Below are 24,011 nucleotides of genomic sequence, written 5' to 3' on the forward strand. Positions count from 1 at the left end.
AGTGCCACATGTGCGTACGAGACCAGGGAAGCTCTGCTTATTCCGAGGGGGGCCCTGCACTGTGACGGGGAAGTGGGGGGATGTTGGGAAGAAAGGGCAGGGTCTACCTGTGGGTAGGAGTTAGGGCAGAGAACTGGAATTACACAGCTGAGGCTGGGAAGAGGTCACACCACCAAGTGGCAGGACGTAAAGTTGGACACACAGGTTAGAGCCAAGCTGCTCAGGGCTTTAAGTACAGGGACGAGGAGTTGCTGGGATGGCGCTGGGAGAACAGGCAGGAAGAAGTTACACTCCAAGAGAGGGACAAAGAGGGTCTGTCCCCAAGTGGGATCACGGGGGGGAACAAAAAGACTGTGAAGTACTTGAAGGAAGGCTGCTCCCCTGTCCCATGTGCCCAGGAACCCTGCCCTCTGCCGAGCAGTACAACCCGTCATGATGACTCCCTGAGCTGTCGGCAGGTGACGTTGGACCTCGAGGACAACATGATGACCTTTCTAGAGCCAACGTGGGACCTCCACTCCCAGTAGCCTCCCTGTTCAAATGCCCATTTCACTTGACTCCTTGTGTTGACTGTGCTTAACCTCCCAGGCCTTTAAAATCAGCACGAGACAGTTCTTCATTCCTGAGGTTATTTCGAGGTTGAATGAGAGAACGCGTGGAAAATGCAAAGCACGGGGTCTGGCGCTAGTGAACAGTCAGCAGATGGGAGCCGCCAGTGTGACTGCGCTGCTCGCTTGGTCAGCGGAAGCCAGTGCCTCCCGAGTGATGAGCACGCTTTCTGAGGACCTGCCTGCTGTGGAGAGTGGCTGTGTCGCTGCTTCTCTGGGACAGGTGAGACACGGGCAGACAGCAGAAGGTGCCATCAAGCAGATTTAACATATGATCCCTTTCCAGGGCTTCCCGTAAGGTAAGCTGGACAGAGGTAACTCCCACACGAGGGGCAGAAGTCGTTCCATTCTGACAGCGAAGCATGACTTCATAGTTCCTTATTTTACACTATTGTACACACAGACTTGCTTTCCCCTTTGTGTTTATGCTCTGATGCCCCAGAGCCAAGCTGTAACAGATCCTTGGGTGGGAATCCAGGATGGATTTGGACCCCAACTATAGAGGTTAAGTCCTGGGAACTCTAGACGGACGCTCACATCCTGTTCTCCAATGTCCTGTGCACAGCAGGAGCAGAGAAACTAAGGTTTATGCATCTCTGTATGTCCAGACGCTGCATTGTGCATTCGACAGATGTTACGTTATGCAGTCCTCTCCTCGGTCCTATAAGGTAGGAATTGTTATCCACATTGTTATAAACGACAAAATAGGGTCTTGGTTGAAAAGATCTCGCCAAACTCACGCATCTAACAAGTGCTGCAACCGAAATCCTGCCTCTCGTGCATCTGGCTCAAGCCCCTTCTTTCCTGCAGGTGCTCCTTCCCGCCACGGTGTCCTCAGGCCTCGCCGTAAGCCCGGTTCTGCTGTTTCTATGATCCCAGTTCAGCAACTTTTTTGTTGCAGGAGTCGTGAGAGGTTGGTAGCTTTGCAATGGTGATTTGCTGTAAGAATGACCTGTAACTGTATAATTGGGAATGGATGCAAACCCTGCAAGGTCTAATCAGCCCCAAATAGCATCGTAGTTCATGACAAGTAAAGGACGGGTTGAACAAACACAATAGCCGTAGAACAGATTATGGGAAGGTGCGGTAAAAGGAATTTCTTGCTCATCGTTCAAGAGAATAGACTGGCGTGAGAGTCGATTCAAACACAGGGAAGATCCGACAACAGAACATGTTAGCTTGTTTCAATTATGCTTTTTACAGTTGGATTCCAAAGAGGATATATTTGCACTTCTTACCTTTTCAAATGTCTTTGCTGATAAAGTCAGTATATCGAGTGTCCCTGTGGTCGAGATACCGTACATTTCATAAACTCCGATGGAGGAGGGACCATGTCCCTGCTACAGAAAACTCGGCACTGCAAGGACGAAGTAGAGAGGAAGGAGTTCCATGAGACAAAATGTGTAGAGTAACTTACCAGCACGAGAGAAGCAGGACGGCTGTGGGTGTGGAATTGCCAGGTCAGGCCATTCCATGGCTGGCTGCCCGCTCAAGCCGAGCTTCAAAGGGCATCAGTGTCCCGGGGCAGGTCTGGGTCTAGATCTGGCCCATCGCTTTCAGGTTTCAGAAACCTCACATAATGGGTCCACCCAAGACTGACCAGTCCTCACAAGGTGAAATCCTGCCAACCAAACTCACAGCGGACTGACAGAAAACCCAGCAACGCCAGTTTAACTAACTTAAAACGGAGGACTCACCTTTCCAACTGCTTCTCCAGGGCACCCCTGTCTGCTGTGCACCAGAAAAACAGAATCCGATTTTTCAAAATTGCTTTTTTATTTCTAGTTCAGCAGGCAAGGGGCTTGGAAGTCACTTCAATCCTAACAATAAATAAAAACGTTGAAGAGCCTGAAAAAGCAACAGTTCTTTTAGGATCCATAAGAGAAGGAGGAGGACATAAGACACAGCACTGTCCTCAAGACAGGAGAGACAGGTGAATACAGGGAGTCCCGGCTCGCCAGACAGACGCAGGAGCGGCACCCAGCCCTGGAAGAGGGGAAAGGGCGCCAGGTAGGAAACCGGAACCGGAACTGATGACCTGCTGGGGGCTGAGGGTGAACAACTGAGCGGTAAGAACCCCAGGAGGAGCCTCACCGCGGGCGAGAGGGAAATTGACTTCCATCAGTTTCCCACAGTAAATACCCGAGGAAAATGCCGCACGTGCCCCCAGCATGGGGAGAGGAAAGGGAACCATTTTGAAATATGGCCGAGCGCTCTTCTTCTTAAGGCCTGCCCGCGGGGACAACTAGTTCACCACAGCGAAGCCTGCTGGGGTGTCATCGGAGCCTAACTGACTGGGAGGAGGCGAATACCCAACTCCAGCCGATTCTTGCCATCTTGTCCCAGCTAAGGGGAAAGGAAAAAAAAATTCAAAACACTTGTGAAGTTCACAGTCCAGAGGCTCACTGAAAGGCTGAGACCTAATCACAGGACTGTAGAGTGCCTCCCCTCCCCTGACACCTCAGCGCCACATTACTAAAGGACTATTCGGAGAAATTTCTTTTACCCAGTGTGTTGTGTTCAGCTATCCAGAAAAAAACTGCAAGACACACAAAAGTCAGCGAATAGAATTTGAAGAGACAGAGCAAGCCTTAGAACCAGATATGGCAGGGACATTGGAACTTAAAGCAACTATGATTAATATGCTACGGGAGCCAACGGATAAAGTAGACAGCATGTCAGAACAGATGGGCAATGTAAGCAGAGAGATGGAAATCCTATGAAAGAACCAAAAAGAAATGGTAGAGATGAAAAACACTGTAACAGACACGAAGAATGCCTTTGATGGGCTTAGCAGGATCCTGGACACAGCTGAGGAGAGAATCTCAGAGCTTCAGGATATCTCAATAAAAACGTCCAAAACTGAAGAGCAAAGACAACAGAGACTTAAAAAACCCAAAACAACAACAACAACAACAACAAAACCACACAACCAGACCAGAACATCCAAGGTTTGTGGGACAACTGCAAAAGTGTAACATGTTTGTAACAGGAGTACCAGGAGAAAAAAGAAAAAACGGAGCAGAAGAAATGATTGAAACCATGTGACTGAGAATTTCCCCCAAATAAATGCTAGACACCACACCACAGATCCAGGAAGCGTGGAGGACATGAAGCAAGATAAATGCAAAAAGAAACAAACACAACAACAGGAATCTATGCCTAACCATTCATTTTCGAATTACTGAAAATCAAAAAGAAACAATCCTGGAAAAAAAAAAAAAAAAAACAGAGGAAAAATACACCTTACCTAGAATAGGAGCAGAAGTAAGAATCACATCTGGCTTCTCCACAGAAACCACGCAAGCAAGAAAAGTGTTGAGAGATTACAAAAAAACCACCAACCTAAAATTCTGTATGCTGAGAAACCATTGTTCTAAAGTGAACAAGTTGTTCTCAAACAAAAATTGAGAGAATCTGTTGCCAGTACACCTGCCTCACAAGAAAAGTTAAAGGAATTGTTTAGAGAGAAGAATAATAGATCAGAAGCTCAGATCTACAGAGAGAAAGGAAGAGCACTGAAGAAAGGGTAAGTGAAGGTAAAATTAAAACTTTATTTTTCTTGGGGCGCCTGGGTGGCACAGCGGTTGGGCGTCTGCCTTCGGCTCAGGGCGTGATCCCGGCGTTATGGGATCGAGCCCCACGTCAGGCTCCTCCGCTGTGAGCCTGCTTCTTCCTCTCCCACTCCCCCTGCTTGTGTTCCCTCTCTCGCTGGCTGTCTCTATCTCTGTCAAATAAATAAATAAAATCTTTTAAAAAAAAACTTTGTTTTTCTTATTCTAAATTGATCTAGCAGATAACAGTTTGTTCAGAATAATAATAGCAACAATGTATCAGCTTATGTACGTGTCTGGGCACACCTACATGCTTAGGTACGCTTACATATAAGTGAAATGAGCAACGGCGATACAGGGACGGGGGGGGGGGAGAATTAGGATCATTTTGTTCAGGACCTGTGAAGTTGTATAGTTTTATCTGAAAGTAAACTTGTATTCGTTGTAAATGTATATTGCAAACACTAGGGGAACCACTAAAAAAAAAAAAAAAAAGCAAAAAAGTAATAAAAAGGAGAGAGAATGGAATTATAAAATGCAAAAAAGAGTGGAAGACAAAAATAGGGTCAAACAAGGGGAACATACTAGAAAGCAGTAACAAGTATGGCTGACATTAATCCAACCTAGGTCAGTAATGACTTTTAATGTCAATGGCCTAAATGCACCAATGCACTAAAAGAGAGATCATCAGAGTAGATTAAAAAAAAAAAACTAAGACCCCCGAAAAAGAAAAAGCAAGACCCAACTATACACTGTCTACAAACAATGCACTTTAAATATAACGACACATATAGATTAAAAATAAATGGATGAGAAAAATATACCATGCTAATCCTAATCAAAAGAAAGCAGGAAGAGTTACATTGATTTCGGACAGAGCAGACTTCAAAGCAAAGAAAGCTATCAAGGATAAAGAAAGGCATTCCGTAATCATAAAGGGGTCAGTCTCCAAGCAGACGTAACAATCCTTAGCATTATGCACCGAACGACAGAGCAGCAGACTACACGATAACTGCTTGTTAAGCAGGAATCAGGGAAGAGGTGGTGAAGGGTGTGGGGCTGAGACTGTGGTAGAGTCTGGAACGCCTTCTCTACCATCCCCCTGACACCCCTGGATAAACACTAACTACGTTCTTACTCTAAAGCCCTCTTTTCCCAGGCTCTATATGGGATGCTTCATACCTACTCTTTTAATTCTCCTCAAATCAACTCTTTGTATCACAACTTATTCGGTCACTACTTTATGTAACGTAATCTTCCGATGAACGTTGGGTTGTCTAATCTTAACGTCGCAAACCGTGAAATCCTCAGAAGTGCATGAGCAAAACTTCCTTTAGGGCAGGTTGTGTCTGCAGATGATATTGTGAAGATTCTGTTAGTTTCTCCCTTCAGCAGCTGACACCTTCTGATCATGTCCCCAAATTCTGGAGACGCTCTCGACTGCCCACACAGACAACTGATGTGTTATGGATTCTAAAAGTGCTGGAAGATTCTGGAGGGAAAGAGGGACTGAATTCACATTGGCCTGAAACAGAGGTCTGGCATCACATGGTTTTTCTTTCAAGTCTAATGCAGCTCAGTGTTCAGATAGTTCATCCCCAACTTCCTGGTAGCAGCGCACCTCCTGGCTTACCTGGTCCTGTCTTAGTCGGCTTGGGCTGCTAGAACAAAGCACCGTCGACAGAGTAACTTAACTGACATTTACTGCTCACAGTTCTAAAGGCTGGGAAGTTCGAGATCAAGGTGCTAGCAAATTCTGTTCCTGGTGAGAACTCTATTCCTGCCTCACGGACAGCTGTATTCTTGCTGTGTGCCCACAAGAAAGAGCTCTGGTCTCTCTGCCCCTTCTTAAAAAGGCACTGATCCCAAGGGCACTTGGGTGGCTCAGTCAGTTAAGTTTCAGCTCAAGTCATGATCTCAGGATTCTGAGATGGATTCCTGCAGCAGGCTCCCAGCTTAGCGGGGAGTCTGCTTGAGATTCTCTCCCTCTGCCCTTCCCCCCTTTAAAATAAAGCTTTTTTTTTTTAAGGCACTAATCCTACTAAGGGGGCCCCCACCCTCGTGACCTCATCTAAATCGAGTTACCTCCCAAAGGTAGTTCCTCCAACTATGATCACTTTGGGAGTTAAGGTTTCAAAATATGAATTTGGGTAAGACACAAACATGATCCATACGGATATGCATTGGTCCCTTCGTACCAGGCATTTTCTGTGAAGTGGGGAAACGGTGAAGAGTTTTCAGTGCTCGTGCAACTATTGGTATAGAGCCCAAATGAACGGTGGAACAGACAGGTTTGTCTTCTAACCGGCTTATTAAGTGAGCTTCTAGTAAAGGGTAAAGGAAATTAACGGGCCTCGGTTTTGGAACATGATTTTGCTGAGGATTGTCCAGGGTTTTTTAAGGCCATAATTAGAGGCCAGACCAGACCTTTCCATTCCTCATCTGCTCTTCTGGATTCCAAAGTGTTGCTTTTCTCCAGAAAGGAAAATTAAAAACACAAATTCTCCAGTGGTTTGATAGTAAGTCAGCCCAGCAAATTTTACTTTCCATTAAAAGTCACCAGCTGTCATGTGCTTAGCTTTAAATGGAAATAACTTGCTCTCAAAGAACATTTTTCAGTTGATGTCACTTGTGAGTTTTATTTTCTCCTAATGAAAAATGGATTCACATTCGTGTGGCTTTGGTGACAGGAAAGGCCTGGACAGAGGCCCTACTCGGTGATCCGGCCCCGCCCCGAGGAAGCTAATTGCTCTGCCCGCAGTGCAGGGGATTCTCAGGGCTGTCAGAAGGGGGCTTTGGGGAGCAGAGGGGAGGGGTGATGGTAATGGTCCATTTTCGTGAGGCTCTCACAGCTCGCCTCCCCTTAAAGTGCTTTTAAGTGTTAAGGAGGTTTGGAGAGAGGAGTGAATATTTTAATGTGATGAATGGTTTTAGGAAGGCAGCCCTTCTGGTGCATGTTTGCTGAGAGCCTGTTGTAGCTGAGGCCGAAGCCCTCCCCAAGCTCTTCTCAGAGGAAGCATCTCCGTGGACCCTCCAGCTGAATGCAAGTGCCTAGAATCTCTGGTCTAGTGGCCGCTGGAATCATCTCTCCAGGACTTCCAAGAACAAAACAAAACAAAACAAAAGGAACCTCTAGATGGAAGGGCTCTGAGGCCTGAACCCTGTCCTGTAGTCAGGACTGCGGCACCTGACAGAGGAGCCTGGTCCCTCGGGGGCTGCTGGCAGTGGGTCCTGTGACCAGCGTTGGGGCCCAGCAGATGGACAAGGCAGGAGGGTGACACCCAGGACCCCCAGCTTTTCCTACTGGGCAGTCCCTGGGGGGTTGGGGAGGACAGAGCTGCAGGGTCCTGACCTAGGAAAAAGGCCCTAGGGGACCAGAGAGGTGGGGAGCTGGCTGACCTCATGAAACCAGGCCGCCGAGAAGGGGAGACAGCAACACGTGCACATTGAACTGCCCCCCACTGAGGGCTGGAGACTCAGAAGGGCTCTCCTGCGTCCGCGGCCCCCAACGTCAGCGGACGTGCTTGCACACGCAGCACGCGCACCGCCTCTGGGAGAGCCCCCGTGCAAGGCCGGCGTTGAGACGGGGGGCGGGGGGGGGCTGCCACGAGGGCCCCGGGCGCTGAGGCAGAGCTGCCCCGGCGCACGCGCCCCGAAGCGCTGTCCCCCTGCGCGCCCGAGCGCGGCTGTCCCCAGGGAGGACTCCCCTGGCAGCGCCGAGCGAGCGGCTGGGGCCGGCTCCAGGAACGCGGGTTCTGGCCGCGCTTGCAGCCAGGGCCTGCTTGCTGCAGCTTCCCTCTCCGCCCGTCTCCTCCAGCCGGAGCCAGCCAAGGGCTTCGTCAGGGTTCCGAGCTCCGCCCGCGGCCCGGTTCACGCCCAGAAGGGGCGGCGGCGCAGATGCCAGCCGCGGGCGAGGGTCGCTCTAGGGGTGGGCGCGCTGAGAGGCTCTGAGAGACCCCGACCCGGCCCCGGCTTTGCGGCGACCGTTCAGCTCCGGGAGGGCGGCGATCACGGCTGCACCGACGTCAGGGGGGCAGAGATGAGCTCGCGCGCGCTCTCTCCCTCTGCCTCTGCCTCTGTCTCTGTCTCTGTCTCTGTCTCTGTCTCTGTCTCTTGCTGTGAGGTATGGCCAGCAGAGGAGGAAAGCTGCATTTGCCCTCTCAGTGGGCTTCACCTAAAAGGCCTTTCAGAAAAGTTTCCAGCCTTCTCCTTCGGGACATTGGATGTGGTCTCTTTGGCCAAAGAGAAAACGAGGAACAGATGAAGTCCGTGCAGATGAAGAGGCCAAACCGAAATGTTAATCACCTCAAAATATGCGCTGCTGCCTCCAGAGCCTCTCTTGGCTCTCCTCAGAGGATCTTTGATTGGGGACGGTCCCCCGTGGGGTGGGGGTCCGCGCCCGCTCTCTGGGAATGCTTGGAGGGTCCAGCTTGCACGCAGATAAATCACTGTCAGTCCGTGCGTTTACTGTGCCCGTGGTGTGACTTTAAATGGCTCAAGTATTGACTGCAGCGCTCGCTTAAACTAATATTTCTACGACGCTCTCATAAAAGCTCGAGTTGCTGTCATCCAAGATGAATAAAAATGCCTCTTTTTATTGCACCGCATACGAACACATGAGATCACTGGAATATATTTAGAGTGAGGTTTGGCAGCCTAGACATGTTTACAATTCTTGGACTCGACGCTCTCATGTGAATCGGAGGCTCTCTTTTCCCTCTTCACCTTCTTTTCTTTAAGATGGTGAATGCCTGCTCCCGGAGCTTCTAATCCCTTTTCTGGCTAGGACCCGAAGTGACCCTTACTCTGGGGCTAGCAGCATCCTGGGCACGCATGACTAGCAGTAGAGCCCGGGCCTGGAGACGGTAAGGTACGCGCGCCATCACCGAAGCGGCACCCCTCACCCGTCGGCCAGGGCGAAGCACCCAGGAGGTGTGAGCAGAGTCCCTGAAAATACTGGCTTTTCCTCAGTTCTTTGCATCATGATTTGGTCTGCCTCCCTTGGGTAGAAGTCTAAAGTGCCTTGCAGCCACTGACGCTACATACATTTCAAGTTCTTTCTGGAGGCTTCAGGAACAGCACGGACTCAGCAGGGGGGCGGCTGTTGCTGTGCCGTCTTGTACTAGTTTGCCTCTGGGGTGCTGGTTCTCAACACTGGCTGCCCGTCAGAATCCTCCGGGAAGCTTTAGACACCCCTGATGCCTGGTCCCCCGCCCCCGGAGTTTCCAGTTGGACTGGTCTGGGTACAGCTAAGCATCTCAAGTTTTAAAAACAGTACTCTACTCCCAATTATGTTTTTTGAAATTATATATCATAGGAAAGAGATGTGGAAGAACATTCACCCTATATTGACTATCTCTGAGTAGCAGAATTAAGGGGACTCTTTATTCACTTAGATACTTTTCTGTGTGTCCTGATTTTTTTTTTTTTTGGCAGCAAAACAAATGTCAATGAAACAAATTGGTATTAAGGAGGGAAAAGCTCTTTCCCCGCTTGAAAGGAAAGAAACTTGGATACACACAGCAGAACTCCTCTTCTTTCCCCCTGCCCTGATTTCTCCTGCATCCCCATTTCTGAAAGTGGTCCCGGGTCCTCACCGGCTGCCCTCAGCCAGTGAGCCAGGTTCTCTGCCTCCATCCACACGGGCCTCTTCTTCTGCCACCTTCATTGGAGCCTCCCGTTGTCTTGCTTCTGCATTGATGGAGCTGACGGCTCAGCACGCTCGCCCCACCCCCAGGGGGCTGCTATGCTCGCTGCAGACGCAGCCAGCTACCCAACACCCAAACCTGTTCCTGTCCCTCACCTGCTCACAACTGCAATGACCCCCTCCTTCCGGAGCACAGTCCTAGGTCCTGGTGTGGCTCACGGGGCCCTCCCTGACCCGACCTGCCCACCTTCCCAGCCCTCACCTCTGTCCTTCCACTCACCATGGACACCTGAGTTCCTGACTCAGAGCCCTTGTGGTACTGCTCTCGCATCTGGAAAGCCTTCCTGCCCCATCCTAACCTTTCCCTGGTGGTAAATTCCTGCTACGCAAGATTCTGCTGGGGCCTCCTTCTCCAAGGAGCCCCTGCTTTATGGGCTCCGCGACTCCCAGTCTCTTTCACACTCCTGTTTGCCTGGTGGCGCTGGTTATTCTGTCTGTCTGTCTGTCTGTCTGTCTCCCCCACTGCTGTCTGACTGATGCAGAACTCTCAGTTTGTGCCCCAACACCACTCACCTTGCCTAACAATTCCCAGGCTTTTGATAAATGAATTAAGGAAGGAATCGACAATATTAAGCCCTTATGTTTATACAGCTCTTTATGATTTTTCAAAATGCTTTTATATGCGGTTGGGGTTGGATTGTGTGCCCCAGAATTGTCCCCAAAAGTATCACCTGCACTGTCTGCATTCTAGACTATCCCCCCGGGGAAGGTTGGGAGAGAGGAGGAGTGTATCCCTCCCCCATTGCCGGTGGGGTGGGGGGACTCGTGCCTCCCCCACTGCTCCCCACTCCGATGCTCCTGCAAACTATAGTGTGGAGCCCAGGGACAGACACTGTCCCTGCAGGGAGCAGGAAGTCACATAACTGACTTCAGTAAACTCTTAAAAAGTACCTACGAAGTGCCGGATATTATGCAAAAGAGCCAGTCGGATAGGGACAAATTAGACGTGGCTCCTTCATCAGAAAAAAGCATCGTACACTTGTAGACAACCACCACGCCGGGAAAATGGTGACAAGGGATGCGAGTAGGCGCCGTGGGCGTTGAGGAAAGATGATTTCTGGATGGGAATTCAGCAAAGACTCCTTGGCGGAGGGGGCATTGTTTCAGCTAAATGCTGAAGTGAGGGCACAATTTGGACAAGAGGCGTTGTTGGCCGGGGATGGAGGGAGACGGAGCGGTAGAGACACGTGAAGGCTCTTCAAGTTGCAGTGTCTGCTATTAGCTTGAACCACATGCGTGCTGATGTTTTACTGGTTTTACCTATAATAACATCCATTTTGGATGATTCGACGTAATACTTACCAGGGAAGTGGCAGTGGGAAAGCAGGGCGTAGAGAGAAAACAAGGCAGCGGGTCAGCGTTTTTGTCAGTAGCTGGTATACTTCACACTGAATTTAACCTTTAGATAATGAGTTGACAGAAATGTTCTAGGGATGGCATTTTCCTACTTTCACAAAACGAAATGGATACTGTAAGCTTCGTCTGTTGTCCAGAGACTAGTCCAAGTTGGACTTGAACTTTAGACTCAGCCTGAATTTCCAGGCACAGGAAGGCGGTAATTGCACCCCCGAATCCGAAAGACGGGAATTTGAATCCTGGCTCTACCATCTCTCTCCGAGCCTGGCTTTTCTCACCTGGAAACTGGTGATAATAAGAGAACTCCGCTTCGTCCCAAGATGGCCAAGACGTTAGGTGAGATGGTGCCGGAACATTCTTAGCACAATCACTGGCCCAAAGGAGGGACCCGGCGGCTGTTTGCAGGGCTGTAACCTGCGTCGGGAGGCACAGGAGGCATGGAAGGGAGGCATCGGGTCCACGAGTCATGAAGGGAATTCCATCATCTTGTCTAGGGGGCATGGCTTGTTCAGGTAGCGGCAGGACTGTGACCTATTTTAGCACCTGCTCTACTGACCCGTAGACAAGGGAAAGAAGATGCGAGGAGACTTATGACGCTGGAGTTGCTCAGGCCGGAACGACAGGTATAATGAGGCCTCCGCAGGATCCTGCAAAATCACGGGGCTGCTTTCAGCCCACAGAGCCAACCTGCTGAGAAATGTCACATTCCCAGCTCGCTCTGGCAGGCACACCTGCCTCCAAGATGGGTTCTTTTGAGCAAAGAGTTTCTGCAAGCTACTAAGTCCCTCTCTCTCTCTCTCTCTCTCTCTCTCTCTCTCACACACACACACACACACACACACAAACACCGGCCCTGGGGCAGTGGTGATGTCCTCAAGGGCAGGCCCGTGTGGGTACCAGACGTTCAGGAAAAACAGGCTCCTGGCTTTCCAGGAAAAGCCATCTTGGGCACTCTGAGGAAAAGCTAAATCCAGAGAGGTAAGGCAGCTCAAGCGGAGGCCGAGGCGGGGCCGGCACCTGGGCAGGACTCCTGGCTGCCCCGGCGTGGGGTGACTTGCCCATCTTGGCTCCCAGCCTTCTACTTTATTCTGAGCTGTCTCCTGCTGGGGTGGAGACGGTGTCCTACCAGCACCAGGAAGACTGGCTTGTGTATCTTACAAAAAATGTCCATAAAATTTCTAGACGGCATTTAGATGGGGCACTGCCTTGAGAGAGTAGGAAACAGCATCAGGGAAGGTTTCTCCGCCTGCTGTCCTCCGGGACCCCCGTCTCCCTGACCGGAAGGGAGGCAAAGCCGTTCAGGGGGCCATCTAGTGAGGCCCCACTCCCTGCATGTTCCTGAGGCTGGCTCAGCTGGCACCTCTATTTTCCTGTCCATCTTCTACCACCTTTTTCCCTAACGATAATCGATGGGTTTGAGGGCAAGAGTGAGTTCTGAGCACCCCGAGGCGGTGTCTGTTTTGGAGAATAGAGACCCTTGTAAAGGCCCCAAGAGTAGCTCTTCACTCCGCAGCCCTGAAAAATTCCCCTGCAGCTTTAATTTTTCACTCAAGTCACCATTTCCAGTCCTGCTGACAAGTCCACGGGATTGGAAAGTGACGCTGGCTGGAAGCAACACGGTCAGCAGGCCGCCAAGGTCTGGGCCTGGGGCGCTGACACCTTGGAGCCATCCCAGAGGCCTGCGGCCCAGTGCCCGGCGGGATGGGTGGGCCCACAGGCGGCTGCTGCCATCTGGAGAAGCCTCAGGCCTCAGCACTTGTCAGGGGGCCTCCTCTATCATCCCCTGTCATCCTCAGCAGGCCCTGCTCTTGCTGTCCCTCAGATCACTTCATCCAAGATGTCCTGGAGAATTTCCTTCTAAATTCAAAGATGGCATCATCTTCCACTTGGTCCCGCCATGACTATCCTTCAAGACTAACCTAGCCTGGGAGATCAGTCTGTAGAAGTTCAGAGAGGTCCTGGCCCCACGCCAGGCTCTCCTGACTCAGAAATGATGGATGAGTCCACAGGCCCATCTCAAGGGCCTTGAGCCGGAGGGGATGGGGTGGGAGAGGGGACCCCACAGGGTCAAGACACTTTTTCCTCATGGATTCACACACCAGTCCTGGAGTGGAGCCTTTCCCCAGGAGGTGACACTGGAGCTGAATCTTGAAAAATGGAGTGCGGTCTGCATTTGCAGAAAGCCAGGAGGCCGGAGTTGTGAAGCCTCTGGCATTTCTGGTGTGTGAAAAGCAGGATGTGACAGGAGCTGAGCCCGATCACCAACGACCTCGCCTGCCATAGTGCGCCGGTCACTGTTTAACCAGGAGCTGTGGGCAGAGTTGGGGAAGTTGCTGATTTGTGATGTTTGTGCCAGCTTTCGTGGTGTAAATGCCCCCAGGCAGATTTCTATCTACCGATAGTTTAATAACCAACTCACAGAAATTCCTGAAAATGGAACGATCAGCTTGTGAGCCGATAAAGGCCAGTTCCCACACACCGCGGCATCCTGGTCACAGAGCGACACCTCCCCCTTCCCTATGTCCCGGGGGGAGGGGCCCACATTAGTTAGTAGCCCTCAGGGGGCTGCCACAGGCTGAGGGTGTCCTCACCTCTCCCTGCCCATTGCTGGTCCTTCTCTACCCCTCAGGGACACAGGTATGGAGCTCAGGCACTCCCCTGGAGTTCCACACAGAGCACCGCACACTCACGCGGGGCAGCCCACTTGTGGCAATGGAACCCATCGCAACAATGCTAATTACCCCAAACAAAATATTAAACTGCCCGTTCTTAAAATTTTTCTTAGCCATTTCCACCGTCCTAAGTTTCGATCTCCCACCATATTTCTTTGTCCCCCTCTCTCCAACCTTGACTAACTCCCTTTGCCCTTGACACTCCTCCTCCCTAAGTCCTCCTGTCTACACCCAGGAGTAACTCGGCCCTTCCTCACCCCCTTCACTCAGACACGTGCTTTCTGGTGCACATTCAGACCATCGGAGACCGATGGCTCATCAGGTCTCCAGAGCCTCTGGGCAATGGAGAGAAATGTCGACTACTATTTACACATGGTTTGATGCCCATTTAAAAATTTTTAGATCGAAGCGTAGTTAACCTATAATAGTAAGTTAGTTTCAGGCATACAACATAGTGATTCGACAGTTTTATACATTTTGAAACGCCCACCACGGGAAGTGTATTACCATATTATTGACTATATTCCTGTGCTGTACTTTCCATCCCTATAACTTGTTTATTTTATAAGTGGAAATTTGTACTTCTTAATTCCCTTTACCCATTTTGCCCTCCCCCACCCCTCCCCCTTGGCAACCACCAGTTTGTTTTCTATATTTATGAGTCTGTTTCTCTCCCTTTTTTGTTATTATTGTGTGTTTGTTATGTTTTTTTAGATTTCACATATAAGTGAGATCATGTGGTATTTGTCTTTGTCTGACTTATTTCACTTAGTGTAATACCTCTACGTCCATTCATATTGTTGTGAATGGCAAAATTTGGTTCTTTTTTATGGCTGAGTACTATTCCATTGTGCACCTGCCAGCTCTTCTTTATCCGTCATCTATGGGTGGACACTTGGGCTGCTTCCGTATCTTGGCTACTGTAAATTACGGAGCAATGAACATGGGGGTGCATATATCTTTTCCAATTAGTGTTTTTGTTTTCTTCGGGTAACTACCCCAAAGTGGAATTACTGGATTGGATGGTACTTCTGGTTTTAGTTTTTTGAGGCGCCTCCATACTGTTTCCCACAGTGGCTGCACCAGTTTACATTCCAGCAGTGCACAGGGGCTCCTGTTTCTCCACATCGTCACCAGTACTTGTTATTTCTCGTGTTTTTTACGCTAGGCATCCTGACTGGTGTGAGGTGGTATCTCACTGTGGCTTTGATTTTCATTTCCTCATCACATTCGTTGTAAGCAACAATGAGATACCACTGCCCACCTCACAGACTGGCCAACACCACCAACGACGACAGCAGCAAATGCTGGGGAGGATGTGGAGCCATGGGAACATTCGTTCATCGCTGGGGGGACACCTCTGGGGGGATCTCCCAGGGGGCATGCAAAATGGTATCACCACTTTGGAAGGCAGACGGCAGTTTCTTACAAAACCGAACACACTCTTGTGATCCAGCAGTTGTATTCCTTGGCATTTTACCCAAAGGAGTTGAAAACTTCTGTCTACACAAACTCCAATACACCGATGTTTATAGCAGCCTGATTCATAATTTGCAAAACCCGAAAGCAAACGAGATGTCCTTCTGTAAGTGAATGGGTGAACAAACGGTGGCGCGTCTGGACCATGGAATATTGTTCAGCACTAAAGGGGGAAAAATGAGAAAGCAAGCCATGAAGACAGGGGGAAACGTAAACACATGTTACAGAGCAAAAGAAGCCACACTGTAAAGCCTCTGTACTGTAGGACTCTAAGCATAGGACATTTTGGAAAAGGCAAAACTGTGGAGGCAGTAAAAAGATCAGGGGTTGCCAGAGACTAGTGGGGAGGAAAGGATGAGAAGACAGAGCACAGAGGATGTTTAGGGCAGCGAAACTACTCTGTGGGACACTGTAATGGTGGACACATGTCATTATACCTTTGTCAAGACCCACAGACTGTCCACCACCAAGGGTGAACCCTAACGTCGGCTGCGACTTTGGTTGATAATGACGTGTCCGTGTGGGTTCCTTGGTTGTAATAAGTGCACCACTCTGCTGGGGAGTGTTGGGAGGCTGCGTGTTGTTGGGAGGGGGGGGGTATATGGGAACTCTCCATTTCTGCTCGGTTTTGTTATAAACCTAAAGCTGTTCTAAAAAATAAGGTCTTTTTAAAAAAATTCATGCATTTAGCACATTGGATTTTCACAAACATTTAACATTGATCACCAGCTTAAAGAAACACCTCCAAGCATTTAATTAAATTCACAAATTTAATACAGCAGATCCTTTTAAAAGCTCTAAATGTATTAAATATACAAAACGTCACAATTCCAAAACTGCTTAATACCTTTATATCAAAACCCATTATAAAAGTGCTAATAATGTGGATTTCTCTCAGTTTCTCATCCTAAATTCCACACCTTCCTGGGGCGCCAATTTTGACACCTTCCTAGGATTTCAGTGATTTTTACCAAATACTATTTTTACCTTCCTAGGGATTTTAACAATCTTACCAGACCAAGAGAAAAAGAACCATCTCAAACCGCTGCAGTTTGTGAAAATCTGAGCGGCTGAAGAATCGGTTCTGGGTCAGGATGTGAGCCTGGGTTGCAAAGTCAGATGAGAAGAGATCAAATATGGGGAGTTTCCTTTGTATACAATTAAATTTTGTTACTTCACTGAGCCTTTTCAAGTCCACACCTTTCGGCAAGGTTTTCAGTTTTGCAACATTACATTTTCCCCCTGGAATGAGATGAATTGGCATCTCACTTGGCCCGCGTTATGTCATGATATATTGCCCTGGTCTGTTAGCGTTATTAAAAATGTGCATCTCCTTGCTGGTGGTGTATTATCACCTAGAGGAGTCATCTCGAACTTTCATGCCCTAGGGAAGGAGGCACCAAATCTCTGTAGTCACTGCTCCTCTCTGGGCCCACTGTGAACACAGGGGACTCTGCTTTGCTCCATTTTCCTGAGTGACCTCAGGATTGAGAAGCCCTGTCCTGGGACAGTGCCTACTTTATCCAAAAAAAAAAATTGGCTGACTCAGAGTTCCCTGCATTTGTTCTTGCTTTCACAGTTAGAAACAAGCACATGTCTATCCTTTATAAACAGATTTATAATCAGTAGAAGAAACAAAAGACCCGTTTCTATGAAATGCCCCCCTTATTAAAGCAAATAGAAATTAACATAGCCCATTATATTCACCCCCTTTTTGATCTCCAACCACTTCTCCATACACTTAAAAGCGTTTTTTGAGTATTGTAATGAACCCACATTGCTCCTCTGGCTCATCCTGTTCTAATTAATGCCCTAAGGGTCAAGGCTTGGTTCAGGAACCCCTTGGTTTGGCTCCTTGGTCCTGACAGCACTGCCCTTGACATTCTTGAAAGCATTCTTGCTTCCTGGCAACAACAAGACGTTCCAGACCCCATCCTGATTTTTTCCCTGCCTCTTAAAGACATGGAATCAGCTGTCCTCCATGGAATCCTCATTTCTGTTAGTGGAAAATGATATTAGAGACCACAGTCTGGGAGCTTGGGGTGCATGTGAGCATGGGGGTGGGGGGAGGTGAGAGACGGGGACAAGGGTGCTGCCTTCGTGGTAACGGACACTGAAAAATATTTATTTTTAAGATAAGGTGTTCATAACACTCTTTCCAACTTAACACAATGTACCTTGTAGCTTCCATCTACTTTTTTTTTTTTTTTTACAACATGAACCTTCAGTGACCACTAAGTCTTTCTCTGTGCGGCCCTAAACAATAAGTCACAAGTTCAGCCATTCTCGCCTGTTCTGCCCACTCCTTCCTGCAAGGGGAAGGAAGCTGGACAGACATCTATATCCCCACTCGCAGAGACTGGACCACCACCTCGCCCTTAGAAGGACACTACCCTGCAACGAATGATTTCCAACTGTTTTCTCTACTGTGCATTCCAAGGGAGTGGGGGGCAGGGCACACGATCTTCTTTGTATTTTGGATGGATTCCCCTGGTAGCTGGGCCAAGGATGATTTTGAGAATGGACAGGACAGAGGTAGGGTGATCATCAGAGAGTCGGCTGTGACAGTTCAGAATGAGAACCTTAAACCCAGGAGGCAGCACAAATGGGGAGGAAGATGGGGAGCTGGGGGTTGCTTGATGCCTGGAAATATCCAAGACTCAGTTGGACATATGGGTCAGAATTTCTAAGCTGAACCACAGGCAGAGAAAAGCTCCCCAGTTAAAGGCAGGTGGTGTGAGCTGCCTGTTTCCAAGGGATGTTCTCCAGGGGCCATCAACAGCTTGGGTTGTTGTTTGCTTACCCTGCTTGGGAAGACTTGGAGACTCTTCTGTTTTTCTAAGTCTCATTTCGTCTGAGTCCTCGCCAGGAATCCCTGATGTTTTTACTTAACACCGGAGTTCCAACCAAAATTAGCAAACAGCCCAAGAGGCTGGGACCCAGAAAAGGGGCTGACCACCTCTCCCCACTGCCTACCCTAGAGAACAAGATGAAGGTGCCGGAGCCCCAGAGTTGAGGTGCAGAGGCTTTTGGAGCAAACCCCGGCCATTCCAGAAGATGGTCTCTGCCCCAGTCTTCCTGGTAGGTCTGGAGCCTCTGGAGGAACCACAGAGTGAGGAACAGAGGGGGCGTTGCGGAGAAAGCACCCTCTCCCCCCTCCCAAGCAGCCATCCTGGTGGTGCTGTGCAGTGAGTCTGGCCTGAGCGTCACCTGCCCCCAGACTCAGCCTTGGCCAAGGCAGTGGCCAGGCCTCACCCTCGGAGTCACTGCTGCTCTTTCCTGGGACCGTCTGCAGGACTGGGCTCATGGAGAGTGTTGTTTGAATTGAGACAGGCACTAGGCAGCCTGTTTTCACTCAGGGTCTGGACTTGGCAACGTGGATCTGGGCTGTTTACCTAATCTAGTGTTGGGTTATGTTTTTCCCCTTGACTGATTACAAGAAGGTGCCAAATGTAATCAACCCCCTCGCCCTCATCACTGTTCTCCACTCGGCCAAAGTCAGACGTGGAGAAGGAGCTCTCTCCAGGCTAAAAGCTCGTCCAGGGGCCCTGTTTCCAGCCTGATTTCTTTCCCCAGCGCAGACCCAATCTAGTGAGTGCGGTCTCCTCGCTAGGCCCCCACTCACCCCGCACACTCCCTGCCCGTTCCCATCTCCCAGCCTGGCTTGCCCTTCCCATTTCTTTGTACCAGCTGGGGTCACACCCTTCCTTCCAAGCTGAGCCCAGCCTCCTTTGCTCCTGGCCCCGCAGCGGTGGGGACTCATCCATTCTCAAGGTCAAAGAAGAGTGTAACCCAGACCCTGCCTTCCAAATCTTCTCGCACAGATGCAGGCACAGCATGTACATTAAAAATGACAACCACAGGGCACCTGGGTGGCTCAGTCGGTTAAGCGACTGCCTGCCTCTCAGGTCATGATCCCAGGGTCGTGGGATCGAGTCCCATGTCCAGCTTTCTGCTCATCAGGGAGTCTGCTTCTCCTTCTCGCTCTCCCTCTGTGTTCTTCCTCTGTCTCTCAAATAAATAAAATCGTTTTTAAAAATGACAACCACAATGGAGAGGAATAGGAACTTCCTCTCGGGTGTTTACACGAAAACCCCAAGTGGACTTAGACCTTTGCCTTCTTCAGCTCTCCCAGGCACTCTTGCCTGTCACCTCATCGTTACCTCCCCACCACCCCAGCCCCTCTTCCTGCCAGAGTTGGGGTATGGCTCCAAAGTTCCAGCTGCTTCCTGGGGTTGTTGGAAGTGACGGCTTTTGCTGTGTTAAGACTTCCTGACTCGGTAGGGCTTGGGAAGGATGGAAATAGGAGGCGCACGATCCGAGCCCGTGATCACCGCCCACCAGCTCCCAGAGACGGCGCGTGTCCTTCCGGGGTCAAACACCTGCCCCAGCGTGTGAGAGGATGCGGGAAGGTCTTCTGCATGAAGCTAGTGTGGGGCACGCGGCACTCACGCTGGGGACCCCACGGCACCAGGGCAGGGAACACCCCTTCCCGCCCCCTCCCAGCCGCCGGGCCGCGCTCTGTTCTGCAGCCGGCGGTGCACGGGAGTAGCGTTCCGACGGGAGGCTTGTCTTCGTGGTCAAGTTTTGCAAATGTAAGCAGGGAAGAGCGCCAAGGTTTTTAGAGCCCGAGACAGCGCGGCGGTTGCCAGGGATGCGCGTGACTCGGCTGCCCACGGGGCGGTGGCCGGGAAGCCTGCGTGCTGAGCCTGGCCGGGGCAGACGGAACCGAGGCGACAGAGGATCTGCCCGCACCCCCGCCCCAGCCCTTCTCATCCCCCGGCCGCACCCTGCGGTCCTGGCCTCCGTGCCGCTGCTAAGGGAGCGTGTGGACAGAGATGTCCGTCATGCAGTTACGTGTAAAAGGAACCGCAATTTTCGGCTATTGGGGAACGACTTGACCATGGCACAGACTATGTCACAAAAGGCTGCAGATGCTAGGCCGGGTCAGCGTGAGGATGAGCCTGTGAAAGCATGTTTATAAGCTGGTTCGAAGTAAAATAAGCAGAACACAAAATTGTTTATAAGTGCTGCAATTAGAACGAAGTTTAAAAAAATGTGTATTTCTCCTACTAAAGATTAGAAAGTGGCTCGAAAGAAAACAACTGTGGAAGAGGAGTAGTTAAGATTATACATTGCACTGTTTTCTCTTTAAATTCCTTTAATGTTATTATGAAGTTACATTAATAATAAAAATGTCATATAAAATTAAAATGCCAGGCCACTGTCCCAGGCTGAGCATGTCCATGTCAGGTCGGTCGTGGCTGGTGTGTGTATTTGGAGCTGAAAAAAGGCTCTTGGGATGGGGTGGGGTTGGAGGGCACCTCTTGAACTGAAGAGAGCCTCTAGGAGGTAAGGCCACGGGTGGGGTGGAGGGAGGCCAGGGCTCTGCCACCCCAGCATGTGGGCTGTCTGCTTGCGGGGCTGGAGAGTTCCAGGACCCTGGTGGCCATAGGGAGCCCCCAGCATGCCTCCGGGCTCCTCCCATGGGCCGGGTCCACAAGGGTCAAGAGGAAAGTGAGAGATGGTACCATGCAGGAGACAGACCGACCGGGCCCAGTCCAGGCTATGGTGTGGGGTATCAGGGCAGGAAGCAAGTCACTGAGGTCTCAAAAGACAAGGACGACCTTGCCAGGTGACGAAGAGCTCTCAGCTGACAGCAGTGAACAGGGTGAGGCCTGTGCTGGGAGGCATGGTGCCCCAGGTGAGAACGCGGGGGCTTTGCAACCTGAGTTTAGATCCCAGTGCCATCGCTTCCTACCCAGGTGGCCTGGAGCAAGCGATTAACCTCCCTGAGGCTCAGTTTTCTCAGCTTCGAAATGGGCATTAATGATCCCCACCTGAGTACGGAGAGGCCAAGGATGAGAAAGTACAGTTTCTGCTCATGGCAGGCACTCAACAAATACTGGTTTCCAACACGTATTGTTGGTGGAGCTAGAGGGAAGCAGGGCAGTCTGTCTCCAAACCCATGACGCTCCCACCGAACCGTGTGCTGGGAGGGACAGAAAGAGCACTGGGAATCAGGGCCAGGAGCACAGAGACCCCAGACAGCTCCCCAGACAGTGCAGGGTGTGTGCGGCCCCGAACACCCCCCCTGGGTATGGTTCTTTCAGATTTTTACCCCCAGCAAGCTCACGTTCAACCTTCACCATCCCTATCAGCCTCAGTACCAAGATACTCTAAATCTTTTCAGAGAAATTTGGCGATGTCTCCCTGAAGCACTTTGCTTCAGGTTTGCTAAAAGTCAGGGGAGGGGAGTGGTTGTTGCCCCATGGAAGTTCTCTGATCGAAGTCAAGGGGGGATCTCGCAACCTCTCTTGACCAAATTGGCCAACCCAGACCCTTGAGTTGTGACGTGCCTGGCTAGAGGGAGTCTCCCTGTGTGCCGTCTGCCCCGTGTGACAGGACGAGCACTGGCCTGGGGTTCAGGACCCTGGAGCCGGATCCATATCCTCCTCCCACGGTGTAGGACAAGTCCTCAGGGAGGTAATTTGACCTCTCTGGGCTGCAGGTTCCTCTTGGGCAAGAAGGGGACTTTGAGCTTGCTCAGACCGCACCCCGATGCAAATTAGGATCACCTGGAGACCCAACAAACCAAACAGACCAAAGGATGCCCAGGTGCCTAGAGAACCTGTTTCATTGGCTTGTGATGAGGCTAGGGCATGGGCATTTCTTTAAAGTTCCCTACATCACCTTTCTTCAAATTTGGCTGTACCCTGGAGTCACGTAGGGCATTTTAAAGGCGACTGTCGCCTGGGTCCCACCCCAGCGATCTTGGCAGAGCTGCTGTGGCATGAAGCCTGGACAGTGGCGTGCTCCACGCTCCGCAGGCGAGCCTCACATGCCGCAGAGACACGTCTCACCTGGCGGCGGCTCCACCGGAAGCTTGCGTTTCGTCCATACTCAGAAACAGGTGCCACAAGGGGGCCCGGAGGGTGGGGCTGGCAATGCCTGGCACAGCTCTCGCGGCTGAGGCCCCGTGATGGGCCCACGGCCCTGGCGGCACCGATGCCCTGTGGGTGCCCGTGCCCTCCCGCCCCGGGCAAGGTGAGTGTGCTGGCCGGACACGGGCTTCGTGGGGCCGTGCGCCTATGGCCCTCGTCCCCCCCGGCAGCACCCACAGACCCCCGGGACAGACCGGGGCAGGAGAAGCCAACACAGCTGATGCTGGAGACAGGTCTAGGACTTGGTTTGGCTACGGGGCGGGGGGGGGGGGGGCGCTGGAGGGGCCCTCCCTTCTCCCCTTCTTCATTTCTTCATATATGTTTTCCACCAACATTTATCCAACACTCTGCTGGGCCCCGAGGAAAAGGATGAAGTGGTGTAGGTGATGGCCGGGCAAAAAGGCGCGGCAGGAGACCGTGAGGGCAGAGGGGCAGACCCGGCAGAGGTGGGGGGTGGGGGTGCTGTCCGGCGCAGTGACGGTGGTGCGGCCCGAGGGACAGGGGCCCGCTCATGCCTCGTGGGCACCACGAAGGAGCTCGGGCCTTCTGCAGGCCTCTGCTTCTCATGCATAGGAGTCTCGGTTGAGTCAGGTGGCATCACGGTCACAGGACCAACAGTGCTGCTCTCTCTACTTCCACCTGCCATCGTGGGGCCCCTACTTCAAGGGGCCCTAGTTCTGGGAGGCCCCGGGTTGTCTCAGTGTGCACAAGACAGCCCTACAGCGCCCGCCCCACTCCTGCGGAGCCTTCCTCCCAGCCCCTGGAAAGGTTTCCGTTGTCCAGTGCTCCCCGCAGCCCAAGAAGGGCCCCTGGGCCCCCGGGAAGGCCATTGAGGCATCTCTGCACACTTCCTCGTCGTGTGGACCTCGTCCTCCGGCCTGATAGCACTTAGGGGAATCCTTCACCCCTTGTGTCTCTTGCCCTTCCTGCTAGAACTCCCCAGAGGTACTTGGAGCCACTCCTCTCCTTCAGACAGCCACCCACAAGGCCCGCCCTTGACCCTTCCTTCCCTGAGGACGAATTCTTCCCCCAGGAGGCTCCATGGTCCGTCCTAGAAGTGCTCCCCAGCATCCAGAATCCTGGGACCCGCACAGGCTGCCGGCCACGCAGAGCACCCCAGATGGGAAGGTAAGCCAGAGCGTGACAACATCTGCTTTCCTTTGCAGCAAAAAAAAAAAATACACGGAAAACTGCACATTCATGTGTCATCCTCGGGGCAGCGGCAGGCTCTTGGGCACTGAGACCTGAGCACCGAGCGAGCCGAGGTGGCCGCCCCACCACAGCCGTCTTTAGCTGTTAGGGCTTCACAACTCAAAAGTGGGTTCACTGGCATTTTCTCACAGACTCCCGACTAGCCTGGGAGGCGGGAGTTGTTCTTGTCCTCATTTCACAAATAAGTCGGTCGAGGCTCAGAGAGGTGAAGTGATTCACCCAGGGCTGCGCAGCTTGGACCAAGAATCAGAATCCAAGCATTCTGGCTTCAAAAAACTGGCTCCATCAAACTGCTGACAGCATTTTTGAAACTATGAAGTGTTACCCAAATGTCAGGCATTAATAATTATTATCACTTCCACCACACGGCGCTTGGCCTGATGCCCCAGGAGAGCCAGCATTTCAGGCCCACTGCACCGTGCGTGCTCCCTTCCCACTGGCCTGGCCCTCGCGGGTCCCGCAGGAAGAGCCACGATTGG

The sequence above is a fragment of the Ursus arctos genome, unplaced genomic scaffold, assembly GCF_023065955.2.
Source record: "Ursus arctos isolate Adak ecotype North America unplaced genomic scaffold, UrsArc2.0 scaffold_2, whole genome shotgun sequence".
Lineage (NCBI taxonomy): Eukaryota > Metazoa > Chordata > Mammalia > Carnivora > Ursidae > Ursus > Ursus arctos.